This window comes from Rhipicephalus microplus, chromosome 2 (genome assembly GCF_043290135.1).
Source record: "Rhipicephalus microplus isolate Deutch F79 chromosome 2, USDA_Rmic, whole genome shotgun sequence".
In the NCBI taxonomy this organism is placed as follows: domain Eukaryota; kingdom Metazoa; phylum Arthropoda; class Arachnida; order Ixodida; family Ixodidae; genus Rhipicephalus; species Rhipicephalus microplus.
The window spans coordinates 126650507-126664913 of NC_134701.1; the positions used below are offsets into that span (position 1 = coordinate 126650507).

The 14407-nt window shown below is 45.2% G+C and overlaps 1 non-coding gene across 1 annotated transcript; it reads left to right on the plus strand.

Moving 5' to 3' along the window:
* The first annotated feature begins 1433 nt into the window (after positions 1-1433).
* Positions 1434-1506, plus strand: TRNAK-CUU (transfer RNA lysine (anticodon CUU)). Its single transcript has one exon. It is a non-coding gene; the product is annotated as a tRNA-Lys (tRNA).
* The last annotated feature ends 12901 nt before the right edge of the window (positions 1507-14407 follow it).

Here is a 14407-nt window from a genome sequence, read left to right on the forward strand (position 1 = left end):
TGAGGGTGAGGCAGGCGTATTGCGCCTGCTGAAACTGCGAAACCCGGAAAACGAACGTCCACCCCTCGCTCTCCACGAGAAACTTTCATCATCCCGAACAGGCACGCGTTTTCTTCATCCTCTTCATCAACTTCCGCTTCACCCACAGAAGATGAGCGCGGATTTGCCCGGCGGGAAGATAAAAGGAGAAACAATGAGTGCGGAGCCTGAAAGAAAGAAAGAGAACGAAAACAAGATAAAAAAAGAACGAATACAGTAAATAATACAGAGAAACAAACAGAGAGAGTGAGAAAGAAAGGAATTAAAGAGATGAAAACATTAGAGGGCGACAGAAATGAGTACAGAGATAGAGAGAGAGGAAAAGAAAAGATAGAAAGGAAGATTTTGGCGCGAAATAAACACGAAAGACGGACAAGCGCTAACTATTAACTGAATTTATTCGAACAGCACACACATCAACGAAGTCACGAGTCACATTAGCGGAAAATAAATTCTATTAGCGGCAGGCGCTCAAATATTCTATCTCAGTGGCATGCAACGTGATAGGGGTCCCCTTGCGCATGTCTTGCCCAATCTGTCAATAAAACATGCTTCCTCAATTTCTCGTGCAACCTTTCTTTTTTTCAGATAGCAAGGGTGCGCAGCCACACTCCCTGCAATGTAAAGAAAGATGAGAACAAAGTGTGGCTCTCAAAGAAGCCTTATGATCTAACAATATCTTATTTCAAATACCAACGACCCGTCTCCCCGACATAGCATGTATGTGCCTCTCGAATGAATTCAGTCAATAGTTTGCGCTTGTCTGTCTCTCGTGTTTCTTTCGCGCCAAAAAATGCCGTAAGAATGTACCAACTTGCCCAACATGTCACTCATATAAAGGAAGGTTGAGAGAGAGAGAGAGAGAAAGCTGCAAACCTATACACAACAGAGGAAAAAGGGAAACAGGGAGCGCAGTCTCCTGTTGTATAGTGTAGCGATGGTGTGGGAAACGGAACTAAAAGCAAGAAGGATGGAAAGTAGCAAAGCAACGCGACCAGGTCCACCACTTTCTCAGTCTTGGCACCATTAGAACGTAGCAGCCATATCTTTTTTCTTAGTAAGATCATGAGTTACAAAAAATTCACTGGTCTGAATTTTTTTTCGTGAGGCCCCCATCCGGTGAGCGCGTGTTAAAATATGAACGAGGGAAATATTCTCTGTGGTTTACCCTTCATATATACGTCAGCATGATTATGCTTCTCGAAATCTGACATCGAACTTGTCAGTGAAGTGTAAACAGGAGCGTTCACCCCCGCTGCATGCCTCCACGTGCACCCGATAAGCGCGCCTGCGAAGAAAGCGAGGGTGACAGAAAGCGCAGCTATCCCATATAACGTTTTTTTTCCCCTGTTCAAACTCATTTGAAACAATCTGCAAAGGCGCACCTGTCGTCGGCCCGGCTAGCTCACTCGGTAGAGCATGAGACTCTTAATCTCAGGGTCGTGGGTTCGAGCCCCACGTTGGGCGGCTGTATTTTTTTTCAACTGCGTGACATTTTATGAAAAAATACGTCAGCAGCTTATGTATATTACTGTTTGCAGGTTCTACTGTAAAGTTATACGCCGTTTTTTAAAAGTGTTTTTGCCATAAATTTCGGTTTGTCGACTTTACAAGCTGACTGGTATAATCATTTACAAACTACGACAAACTTGTTATGAAAGGGCAAAGCGAAACCTCGAATTATAGTTCAAGGTTTAATTCTTGAATGAACTATAGTTCATTTTCTGTCTGTGTAACAGAAATTAAGCACGGAAATAACAAGAGCACCCATGCTAATAGCCAATTTTTTTTTGTGCAGAGTTCAGCCATACTTTATCTATGTTTGTGCGTGCATTATTTGCCTCCGTGTTACACACATAAGATAGGAATATTGCGGGATACGCGGAAAAGGGAGGAGAGTTGAAACTAACAGTAGCCCTATTCTTCTAAGCTATGCGAGCGCCTTAGAACAGGGTTCTTTCGGGCGTCTTACATAAATTGTAACCTTGTCGGCTGAACATATCGAAGGAGAAAAAGTGCTGAAAACCATGACAGAAAAGACACACAGACAAGAACACATACCATTGTACGTGTCGTTGCATGATTGACTTTTTTGTCCTGGTCTTTTGTTCAGTTTCCTATACGGCCTAACGTGAAACCGGCTTCCTAGAAAAAAATCACAGCATATTCACGGAGTGAATGATGATGAGGGGGCGAAGCATCCGTCAATACGTCCCTTTATCCGTCCATCGTTCGTTCTTGCTTCGGTCCGTCCATGCATCCGTCCGGGTGACCGTCCTGGCTATCATCCGTGCATCCGTCAATCCGGGCGTCCATCCGTGCATTCGACCATCCATGCGTCCGTCTGTCTGTCCGTCCGTCTATCCGTCCATTTAGTGAAAATTCCAAGTACCACCATCTCCACTATCTCGCATCTTTTCATCATGTATTCATCTTATACAAGTACCGCTATTAAGCGGACATTCCAAGAACTAAACGAGAGGTAGCTACCTACTACTACTGCTACTACTACTACTACTACTACTACTACTACTACTACTACAACAGCAGCAGCAGCAACAACGACAACAACAACAACAACAACAACAACAACAACAACTACTACTACTACTACTACTACTACTACTACTACTACTACGACGACGACGATGTACATCGAGGTCGCACGGCCGACGGCTTAGGGAGCTTAGCCCCTAAAACGTTTTACCATATATAGTCGTACAACGGTGATCGTAGTTATGCGCATGGGTGTAGGATTAATCGTCCCCGGAATATGAGACCATGGAAAATACGTCCCCTGAATAAATGTCCCTAGAAGAAACGTACCCTTCGCTTGTTGTCTAGGTAAAAATGTCTCTAGACAAGAATTAACCGAGGAACGACTGAAGTGGGAGTTCTCTTGATAAAAGAGCTGCAATCTTTATTCGACACTTCGCAAATTTTCGGCCAAAGTGTGCCCGAGAACGAATGAAGTTAAAACCGAATCGTGTAACTAACAGCCCTCCTGCTCTGCTGTCTAGAAAAAAAAAGTGTTAGTCGCTTGAGGTTCTTTCCACAATTGAAACGCCTTTAGCACAACGCTAGCAAGTGCTCGAGGCAGTACATTTGTTTGTCTTGTGCACGTATAACCACCCAAGCACTTCTTTGTGCTTCTTTTGTTCGATTTCATTGTCTCCATCCTGCAAATAAGTACCGTTAAGTCAACCACAGAGCGAGCATCGAATGAGCTCCCCAAGGCGTATACACTTACCTTGGGAGTGCTGGTGCAGCCAAACTGCTTCGTCCAGATGCAATGCACGTGCGTTGAATTGCTACCCTTTAATGTCTTTTCAGGCGCGTGCACATGTATCTGACATGCGCATTGTATGTGATATTGCATCTGGCATCCTTCCGTCATCACTAGCGAGTGTGGAATTAGACAATCGCAAGTCATAGTAACTAGATTACGATGTGATAACCACTTATACAGATACGTTGAGACAGTTGTAATGTAAATATGGTGCTTCGTCAGTAATCTTTCTCAATCTTCACACTCATTTTTTTTTATAAATAAAGAATATGCGACTTGAGGGGCGCAACGTTCTACGGTGCCCTGAGGGGACGTTTTTTTCCGGCAATGCAAAGGGGGACATTTTTTACAAGGAATTTTTTTCCGGGGATTTAAATTTAGAGGACGTATTTTCCTAGGGCACTTCTTACGGAACTCCAGAGCGCATGCATGATCTACAATGACAAGCAGTCTTGCGAGGTCAATATGTCCGGTATAAGCCTCTGTCTAAATAATAATAATATTTGGCGTTTTACATGGCAAAGCCATTATTCGATAATGAGGCAAGCCGTAGTAGAAAGCTCCGGGAATTTAGACCATCGGATGTTCTTTGGCGTGCTCTGACATCACAGAGTACGCGGGCCGGCCTCCTTCAATTTGCCTGCATCGAAGTGCGACCGCATGGGCGGGGAACTAAGCCACGACTTTCTGGTCAACAGCGTAGCGCCATAACAAGTGTAGCACTGCGACAGACTCTTAGGCCTAAAAAAAGTGGTCTTGTGCAAGCTACCAAGTCACAAAACCAAACCAGCGGATGGGGCTAGTTGACTCTTTCAGACAGAGCCCACAGCGGTAGTACAGTGGTCACAGCGCTTGGTATAGTGGTTCGGGTTATATCAGTTGACGTCTTGAAGCACGTCATTATCGTCACTATGCTATGAAAAAGTTTTGAAGTTTTTGTTGGATTTTTGTGTTTGTTCTCTGTCGGTTAATGGCACTGACCCACTAATGAGGATTTAACGTGAAGTCGGCGGCTAACGTGGAATATAAAATAAAAAAAAAGTCAGTAAAGAAATGAAACAAAGTTCGCGATAAAAAGATGTTGGCTTCGGTAAAAAAAAAAACTGTCCTCAAGAATAAACGTATGCTTAGCAATAACTATAAGCAAAAGAAAACAAAGGTCATTTTTTTTACTTTAACGAATGATTGTGTTGAAATCTAGAAACCATGAATCATTTCTTTTTTAACTGTAGGCAATTTACTACAGCTCGTAAATTCATGTTAGAAAGCCTTTTACGTGATATTGGATTCAATTGATCCATGCCCATGATTCTGTCTTCTGAAGCCTCTGTTTCCGGGTTTGCCAGTGTGAAAATTTGCGTGGCTGTGCAGAATTGTCTGACTGAGGCGAAAAGAGTACCAAACTAATTTATAATATTTTCCTTCTTTGTCTACATGTGCCTAACTTTTCTTATCTACTTTTTTATTTTTAAGTGAGGTTTTCTAACTAAGTTATCCTCTATTAATAATTAAAAGAAATATAAGTTTATTTCTAGGAGCATCAAAGTTTCGTTCTAACATTTGTAACGATTTCATTTTATAGCCTTCATTACTGTAAAACTAAATAAGAATTTATAAGACCACTCAATTATTGGCCAATCACCCACAGTAAGCATGAGTCACAAAAAGAGGTGAACAAAACAAGAACAAGATTGAACTGGTCGTCCTTCTAGTTTGTCCCAGAAATTTACCGTGGGCCACGTAGGCGTGTGTAGCCTAATCCGCAAATTTTAGCGAAACTCTACGCTCCAAAGTTAATCCGGCTAGCATCATTACTTTCTTTAAGCGTTTTATAGTTATTATAGACCCTAAGATGCACCGTTTTTACTTGAATGTAGTGCGAGTTGGCTTCTCGACTTTTGCCACGTAAGGTCAACCCAGATGGGTTAGGTAGTATAACCTCCTTGGGTCGACCCTCCCGTCACAATCGAATAAGAAAATTTCAAAAGGTCAACATTCGGATTAGAATCGTTGTCACGTTACGATCGAGTAAACTACGAGAGACCCCAAGACTTGGGTTCTATTGTAGGTAACGCTAAGGAACGTCAGGTAAAAATTAAGTATCCCACGGGTCGTTGGACTCATCGTGTCCGATTCTTCTCCTGTCGAACCCGTTGCATATTTCTTCAGCCTACCCTACAACGCACCCGTAGCACAGTCATAGCCGGCAGAAATTGGGCATATTTAATCGTTGAAACATTCTGCTTGGTATTGCGGCGGGAAGTGTAGTGCACGCGTGGGCCGAGAACCCTTGACGCATGACTTCTCTGTTTTCGCTGGCGCTGTAATTGGTTAATTGTCGATGAATCCTCAGTGATGACTCTATAATAATAATAATAATAATAATAATAATAATAATAATAATAATAATAATAATAATAATAATAATAATAATAATAATAATAATAATAATAATAATAATAATAATAATAATATTGTACACCTCCATAAGAAATACGAAGAAACAGGCCTGTCTAAGTCCCAATGACTTGTGTGGTTCTCCTAGATCGTGGGTATGAGCCAAGATCTAGGAGACAAGACAAGACAAGACTTGTGTGACTAGGCCCGGCAGAGCCGGTTACAGTGATGTGGATACATGGTAACAAAAACAAAACTATTGTAGCTTCTTTGCCAACGAGCCCCGCCGTGGTGGTCTAGTGGCTAAGGTACTCGGCTGCCGACCCACAGGTCGCGGTATGGAATCCCGGCTGCGGCGGCTGCATTTCCGATGGAGGTGGAAATGTTGTAGGCCCATGTGCTCAGATTCGGGTGCACGTTAAAGAAACCCAGGTGGTCAAAATTTCTGGAGCCCTTCACTATGGCGTCTCTCATAATCATATCGTGGTTTTGGAACGTTCAACACCACAAATCAATCAATGAATTTTTGCCAACCAACAGACTAATGATTGACACCATTGCTTTTATTATAGGCAGTGAATAAGAAAGAAGAACACAGGAGGGACCCAAAGCATACGTGACATACAAGTAGACCATATGATTTTACAGCTCAGCGAGTAATTTCTTTATTGCTTTTTTGAACTCGCTGAAAAAAAGTTCTTCAGGTAGTGCATTGAAAATTTTTCGAATATATACACTTCTACATGCTTCTCCATATCTGGTAGAAGACCGGGGTGCTATAAAACGCTTTTTTTCTCTCAGGGGTCAACGCGTTACATATGAAACTTTAATTATTATAAAAATATGAAGTCTTGGTAGTCTTAGTTGCGACACCGTTTAATTGAAGAAAGACCTCGCAAAACGAACGGGCAGAGCGAGTACACAGACGATGACGAGGATGATGACGCATCATGACACAGAGGGTGTGTTCCAATACTCCCCGTAGACAGCTAAATAGACAGCGTTATAGACGGTGGCCATCTTAAGTCCTATTCTAGTTCTCACGTAGCCTGCAAAATAGACAGCTCCGAGAAGACCGCAACGTAGACAAATACGACGCAGGCTACTTTGCCGTCTAAACAAGATAGTAGCTCATTGAATAACTCAGATAGATCGGATCTTGCCGGAATGATCGTCTGTGTACCAACATACGCTTGTCCAGACGCTCAATGTGAGTAATGTTTAATTTTTAAAAGATTTCAACACAAAATAAGCCAGAAAGTACAACTGTTACGTTTGTTTATTTTGGCTTTCTCTTCTCGACGCAGGGTGGCGCATTGTCGCGTAAAAGCCGTCCATACGTGTTCGAATTTTCGGACAGCATGGGCTCGGTGCTGTGTCCTAAGCTGCCTGCGTAGACTGTCTACGTGCTGTCTAAGAATTGGAACACATCCAGAGTGGCCATGAGGACAAAGAGAGAAGTTGATGATGGTGATTGTGGTCATGCAGAGATGAGAACGATGTAACAAACGCCCACACTAATTCTCTCCCCCCCCCCCCCCTTTTGAAACAGACACCTTGGCTGCTGTAAGTCAAAGTGATGGGGAACGTCGCGTGAAAGGTTTCATGCGATAAACGCGGACAATCTCGGTGCTGCAGTAACGGCGGTCTGTTGAGGCGACAAGTGGTGTCACACAATAATTGACCGGCGAAGTCTGTTCTAAGACTATGTATTATCCGATGAAGCGCGGTTGGGATTTGTCATAGAGATCAGGAGTGCAAATAGGTGTCAAAAGCAGCACCTCCTCACCAGGTTGGAAAGACATAACGCGATGGGATGCGTCGTAGATAATCTTCCGCGTGCTGTCTCGCTTCAGTATTGATGCGAGTCTGATTGCGAGACTGGGCCAGGCGGGAAATGTTTTCTTCGCTAGAAGACTGACATGAATTGCCGTGGCTGTTAAAGAAGGAGACGTCAAAAAGGTAGTCGGGTGCGTCCGTACACGAGGTAAAACGGTTAGTAGCAATTTGTTCGCTGAACGGTGGTGTTGTAGGCGAAGGTCAGGAATGGTAAAAGAGTATCCCAGTTTTTGCGGTCGTGTTGGACGTAAATGGCTATTATGTCATCAAGGGTTCGATGAAATCTTTCTGTGAGACTATTTGTCTGAGGGTGGTAGCTTGAAGCTGTCTTGTGAGTAGTTCCAGAAGCGCGCAGTAATTTATTTACAATTTGTGACAACACTTTGCCACGATCACTAAGCAGTACACGAGGAACCCCATGGCGCAGGATTATGGCGTGAATAACAAAAACTCACAACTTCCACAGATGAGCCTGTAATAACAGAGGACGTCTTAGCGTAGAGTGTCAAGTGGCCCACGGTGGTCACTATCCATCGTTTTCCAGCAGATGTGACGGGGAGAGGCCCGTAAAGGTCGACACCTACAACCTTGAACGGCATTAAAGGACACGGAAGTGGCTGTAGAGGTCCAGCAGGTGCAGGCGTCGGGAGTTTACGATGCTGGCATGGGTAGCAGGAACCGACGTACCACGCTACGCTAGAAGAAAGGCCAGGCCAGTAATAACGACATCGAATGCGGTCAAGACTTTTTTTTTGAAAACCAAGATGACCAGCATTCAAGTTATTGTGGAAGGCTTCAAGCCCCTGAAGTCGAAGAGAGCGTGGAAGTACAGGAACCCAGCGCTGACCGTCAGGATGGTAAATGTGGTGGTAGAGAACCCCATTTTCCAGCTTAATGTGCAGGAGTTGACGACGAAGTCGCACGTTTTGCGGATGAGAAACTCCCGAAAGGTGGTCCATCATGCGTCTGCAGTATGAATAGGACTGCTGGCGGGAGATAAACGTTGGCTCGTCGTCCGGAAAGGGTTGCCCTATTGATGCGAGCGTATAAACTTTGGTAGATATGTCTGTTGAGTTCTCACCAACGCTGATATGGGTAGTCGGAAGCGGGCAACGAGATAAAGCATCGGTGTCTTCATGTTTTTTTACCTGACTTGTAATTTATGTCAAAGTCCTACTCCTGCAAGCACCAACCCAAGCATCCGGACAAGTTCTTCAGTGTAGAAAGCCAGCATAAGACCGTAATAGGTCCGTAACCATTGTGAAGTGACGGCCGTGGAGATAGGGACGGAACTTCAGCACCAACCAAACCACAGCCAAACACTCTTGCTCAGGTATCGTGTAGTTCTTTTCGGCAGGGGTGAGTATGCGACTGTCATATGTAACAACTTTCTCTAGGGAAGACTTGTCGCGTTGTAGAAGAACGGCTCCTATACCAAGGCCGCTAGCGTCGGCATGGAGGATAGCCGGTGCGGCTTGGTCAAAGTGGTAGAGAAGAGGCTCAGACTTGAGGGCCCCCTTCAACAGGTCGAATGCCATTTGACATTCTTGAGACCACATAAAGGGGACGTTGGAAGCAAGTAGCTGGTGTAATGGAGCAGCTATAGAGGCGAAGTTCAGGATAAACTGGCGAAAATAGGAGGCGAAGCCAAGGAAACTGCGAAGCTTCTTTGGTCTTTCGGGACGCGGGAAGAGAAGCACTGCAGAAATCTTTTCTGTGTCGGGCCGAATGCCATTTTCGCTAATGACGTGTCCTAAGACCTTGATAGTTTGCTAGAGAAACAGCATTTCTTAGTGTTTATTTGGAGCCCGGCACCGGCAAAGCACGTCAGAACTTGATCCAATCGTTCTAGGTGCTCAGGAAACGTTGATGAAAAGATAATATCGTCCAGGTAGCAAAGGCAGCTTTTACATTTCAGGTCGCGCAGCACGGTGTGTCTATCATGTGCCCAAAAGCCACGGGTGTGTTGCAGAGCCCGAAAGGCATCACGTTGAATTCGTATAGCCCGTCGGGGGTTGCGAACGCTGTTTTCTCCTTACCGTCTTCATGTATGGGAATCTGCCCGTGCCCAGAACGCAGGTCAATGCTTGAAAAGAATTCCGCGCCTTTTAGGGAATCAAGGGCGTCGTCAATGCGTGGCGTAGGGTACACGCCCTTGCACATGATCTTATTGAGCACCCGGTAGTCCACGCAAAAACGCACAGAGCCATCCTTTTTACGGACAAAAACTATAGTAGACGATCAAGGGCTAGATGAGGGACGAATGACTTCCCGTTTAAGCATGTCAGCAACGTTTTCTTCCATATCTTTTTTTCTGCTAGAGACACGTGGTAGGGTTGGTGGTGCACGATAGATGTACCAACTGTCTGTTTGAAGTCGATGTGCTGTAGTAGTAGTGTGGCCCAACTTAGACGAGGAAATATCGAAAGAATGCGTGTTTCTGTAACAATGCGAGCAGCTGCCGCGTCTGTGAATTTGTCAAGTCGCTGCTGATAGCGGTGGTAAAGGTGGAGGAAGAAACATGCTCACCGAGAGAAGGGTCTTCGGATGCAATTGCTTGAAGTGGCTTGGAAAATAGAGGCTCGAAGTCAGCAACACGGGCCACAGTTGTGCCCTGAGGCAGTAGGATATTTTCCGGTGTAGAGTTTACGACAATGAGAAGTGCAGATCCATTGCAAAAAAACAAAAGACACAACATAGAAGATCTATGCCTTTAGGAACGCAATGTGCTGACGGGGAGACCACCGTGATAGATATCGTTGGACGTAATGCTGACAATTTGCTCTTGTAGTGGTGGCAGTTGGATGTCTTTCGCAGTGACCAGACGAAGCGGCTTCTGATTGTCGTGGTCAAGCATGTAGTCGGTTTGAGTAAGGTGAACGAAGCGTTGTCCACAACAAATGGCCGCGGAAGCAGATGATAGGAAATCTCACTCTAAAATTAGTTGGTGAGAGCAGCGGGACAGGACAGCAAGCTGGACATGATGGCGGATGCCGTCCATGAAAACACGCACGGTACAAAACGCGGAAGGGCGAATGACGTTCCCCTGGGCAGAAGCTAACGTGGGACCATTGTAAGGCGTCTTTACTACTACTACTACTACTACTACTACTACTACTACTACTACTACTAATAATAATAATAATAATAATAATAATAATTAGCATCTGACTGGATGCGGCAAGCAGTATCCACCACTTTTCAGCAAAAATGTGTTATATCTTTTCAACTAGCCTGCTATCTATGTCGAGAGTGTCCTGCTCGAGCACTTTACTTGACTTAAATAGCCTAAGTGCCGTCCTGTCAGGATGGCCGAGCATTCTTTCGTTGGCACTCACGCGCGTCGGACGTAAGAACCATGTGCTCCGTTGTAGCGGCGTTTGGGGCACATACTAGCCGCGGTAACAGGATGACCGAAGACCAAGACGCAGGATACGAGATTATTTTGCCACCACTGCCCAAGGGACGCGTGGCGCAAAACACTGTGTTTTTACACGGTGATGTGCATGGCAGATCGTATCGAGTAGAAGATTTCCGAGACGCGCTCGGACCTACAGGACTACTGCCGGAGCTGTTGGCACTGGGGGCCTACCAGATAAATCATGTCTGGGCAGTCACCATGAACAACGCGGACGCTACGAGACGCTTGCTGGACGTGAAGGAGCTGAAAGTCAAGGGTCGACGCTGCATCATCATAGACCCCTAGGATCAGCAGGTGCGGCTGCGTCTTCATTGGCTGCTGTATGGCGTCAACGATGAAGACGTGCGAGCGGCTTTGACGACTTATGGGAAGGTCGTACAAGTCACCAGGGAGAATTGGCGTGTTCAAGGAGTCAGCGACAAGGGGTCAACCACACGAACTGTGCTTCTTAAGCTCAAGAGTGGCGTGAAGGTTGAAGATCTCCCGCATCAAATCAGGGTGGCTGGTGAACTGGCACTTGTGGTTGCACCTGGTCGGCCAATGCAGTGTCTGCGCTGCCAAGGTACCGGCCATGTTAGAAGAGGGTGTAAGGTACCCCGATGCTCGCGTTGTCGGCGGTTTGGCCACAGCGAAGACGCGTGCATGCTCACGTACGCATCGGCTTTAGGATCAGCAGAAGGTGAAGACACAGCAGAGTTGGTGATGGACGTGACCGAGGCTGAAGACGCGGCGAAAGGCGCAGGCGACGTAGTGAACCCGGAAGCTTCAACAGGTGCTGCCACACCTACTGGTGGTGATGAACCAACAGTCCAAGCAGACATAGAATCTGGGGAGGTTACTCAAGAGCCAGCCGGCCAAACCGAATAAGGCTTCACAAGCAACCCATCGAAGGTGCCTGAGCCGGTGGAATTAACCGAACTTCCAGTGTCGTGCGAGAGTATCATTGGTGAGGCGTCAAGCAAAAGACCCCGCGAGCAGTCTGCAGGACGGCGTGAGGTGTCAAGTGAAAAGCATGAAGAGGGGCCACCTGCGAAGGCGACTTCGTTCAGACGCAGCAGCACAAGGCTGCGTCCCAACCCGACATTGGACAAACACAGGCCACATTTGTCCTCCAGTGGCACGGGTCCACCTAAAGGCTCCAAAGATGTCTAGCGTCTATGCTAGACGCTGAAGGTAAGCATCTTCTTCATTGTGTAGACTAACTTCTTCATTGTGTAGACATCGCTTTTTCACCAAAACTTAGAGTGGCAACGTTAAATGTTCGAGGTCTTGTCGCCAAGCGGAAACAGAGCCAAGTCTACAGGCTGCTCGTGGATCACGATCTAGATATACTAGCTGTACAAGAAACAAAAGTAGACGGTGAGGAGGAGACCCGGGGCATGGTGCTGAGGTTTACGGCACGTTACTACGTAATTGTAACTCAAGCAATAGGCACTTCTGCAGGCTGTGTTTTGTTCATTAAGAAGTTACCGGGTCTGGTAGTGCAAGATACCTTCTCTTGCCCGTCTGGTAGATTGGTTTCCTGTGATTTTGTATTTAATGAATGTCAGTGGCTTATAGTGTGTATTTATGCACCAACCATTTGCGAGGAGCGATCACTTTTTTTTTTCAAGCCTAAAGCAGCAGTTCACTTTGGAAAGGAAATATGTATTACTTGGTGATTTTAACTGCGTCCTCAACGGGCGAGATCGAGCAAACGGACGCGCCATTTACGATAAAAGTAGTAGGACGCTAGCGGACGTAGTTACTGAATTCGAGTTAGAAGACCTGGGCAGCTGTATGGAGGGAACGCGGGATGTGCGTTTCACACATTTTCAGGGAAATAGCCATGCGCGTCTTGATTGCATTTACGTGTCGCTTGAATTAATAGCCAACTGTAAGACATATGCTGTCTACCCAATACACTTCAGTGATCATTTTTTAGTTAAGTGTGATATGGAAGAGAAAACAAAAGGTGGAACTTTCTCATGGGAGCTGTGGAAGATCAATTCCACTTTGATCACTGACGAATATTTCTTAGATCAGGTAATGAACTGTATCAATGAAATAAAAATGGATGATGAAGTTAAACTTGCAGAACAATGGGAAGAGTTCAAGCAGCGAATAAAAATAAAAGCTATTGATCGTTCTTGCGCATTGAGTTACGAAAGGAAAAAGAAAGAAAAAGAACTCCGAAAGACTTTGGAAAGACTAATAGACTTGGAGTGCAAACAACCTGGAGAGTATAAAATTGACATACGCAATATTAGGCAGAAACTTGCACTGCTTGACGAGAAACGCTACCGCGGTGCACTCGTCCGTGCTAGGGCTGAGGCTTTAGCGGCTGGAGAGACGCCAACCTAAAGAGCGTTAGGGGTGGAGAAAACGAACGCTCGACGGAATCATATCGAAAAAATAGAGAAGGATGGTCACGAATAACCGATACGGACAGCATTTTATCTGTATTTTCAAGTCATTTTGAAAACCTTTTTGCGTGTAGACAGGTAAACTTAGAACGATTTAAAGAAGAATATTTAGGACGCATGCCGAAAGTGAGTAAGGAAGTGAAAAACGCGTTGGAATTATCTATATCTGCATCTGAAGTTGAACGGGCGATTGATACGTTAAATCCTGGGAAATCTCCAGGACCAGATGATCTTTGTGCCAAGTGGTACAAATGTTTTAAAAGTGAATTGTCTTCAATACTTTCGGGCGTTTTTAATGAGGCATATCAGGAAAAGAAATTACCACCATCCTTCGGTGAATCGCGTACCGTTCTGATTCCGAAAACAGACGAGGTTGAAAAGCTCAGGCACGTCACAGCGTACAGGCCAATCGCACTGACAAACGTAGACTACAAAATATTAATGAAAATTTTGGCAGCTAGACTTCAGTCAGTAATAAAAGATATCGTCGGTCCACACCAAACGTGTGGAATCGAAGGTCGGTCCGTAGCTACAAACGTTCATAAAATGCGATCCGTGCTCGAATGTGTTGACACCAGTCAAGCTCGTGTGGCCATACTCCAGCTGGATCTGGAGAAAGCGTTTGATTGCGTTGCCCACGCTCTTTTGTTTGCAGTATTGAAGCACGTTAATGTTGGTAAGATAATTATTGACGGAGTAGCCATGGCATACCGGAATGGTAGTACGAGACTAATTATCAACAAGACATTGGGCCCCCCCCCCCCCCCCCATTAGAATTGAGCGCTCAGTGCGTAAAGGTTGCCCTGTTAGTCCACTTTTATTTTGCATCTATATTGAAACTTTATGTCGGTCGATATTGCAGAATGACATCATTAATAGGTTTAGAGTACAATCTTCAGAGGTCAAACTACTCGCATACGCTGATGATGTTGCGATTTGTAGCACTTCCTATGAAGGTATTGAAGAATCAATCAGAGTTTCCAAATCTTTCGCCGAAGTTACAGGAGGCCACATAAA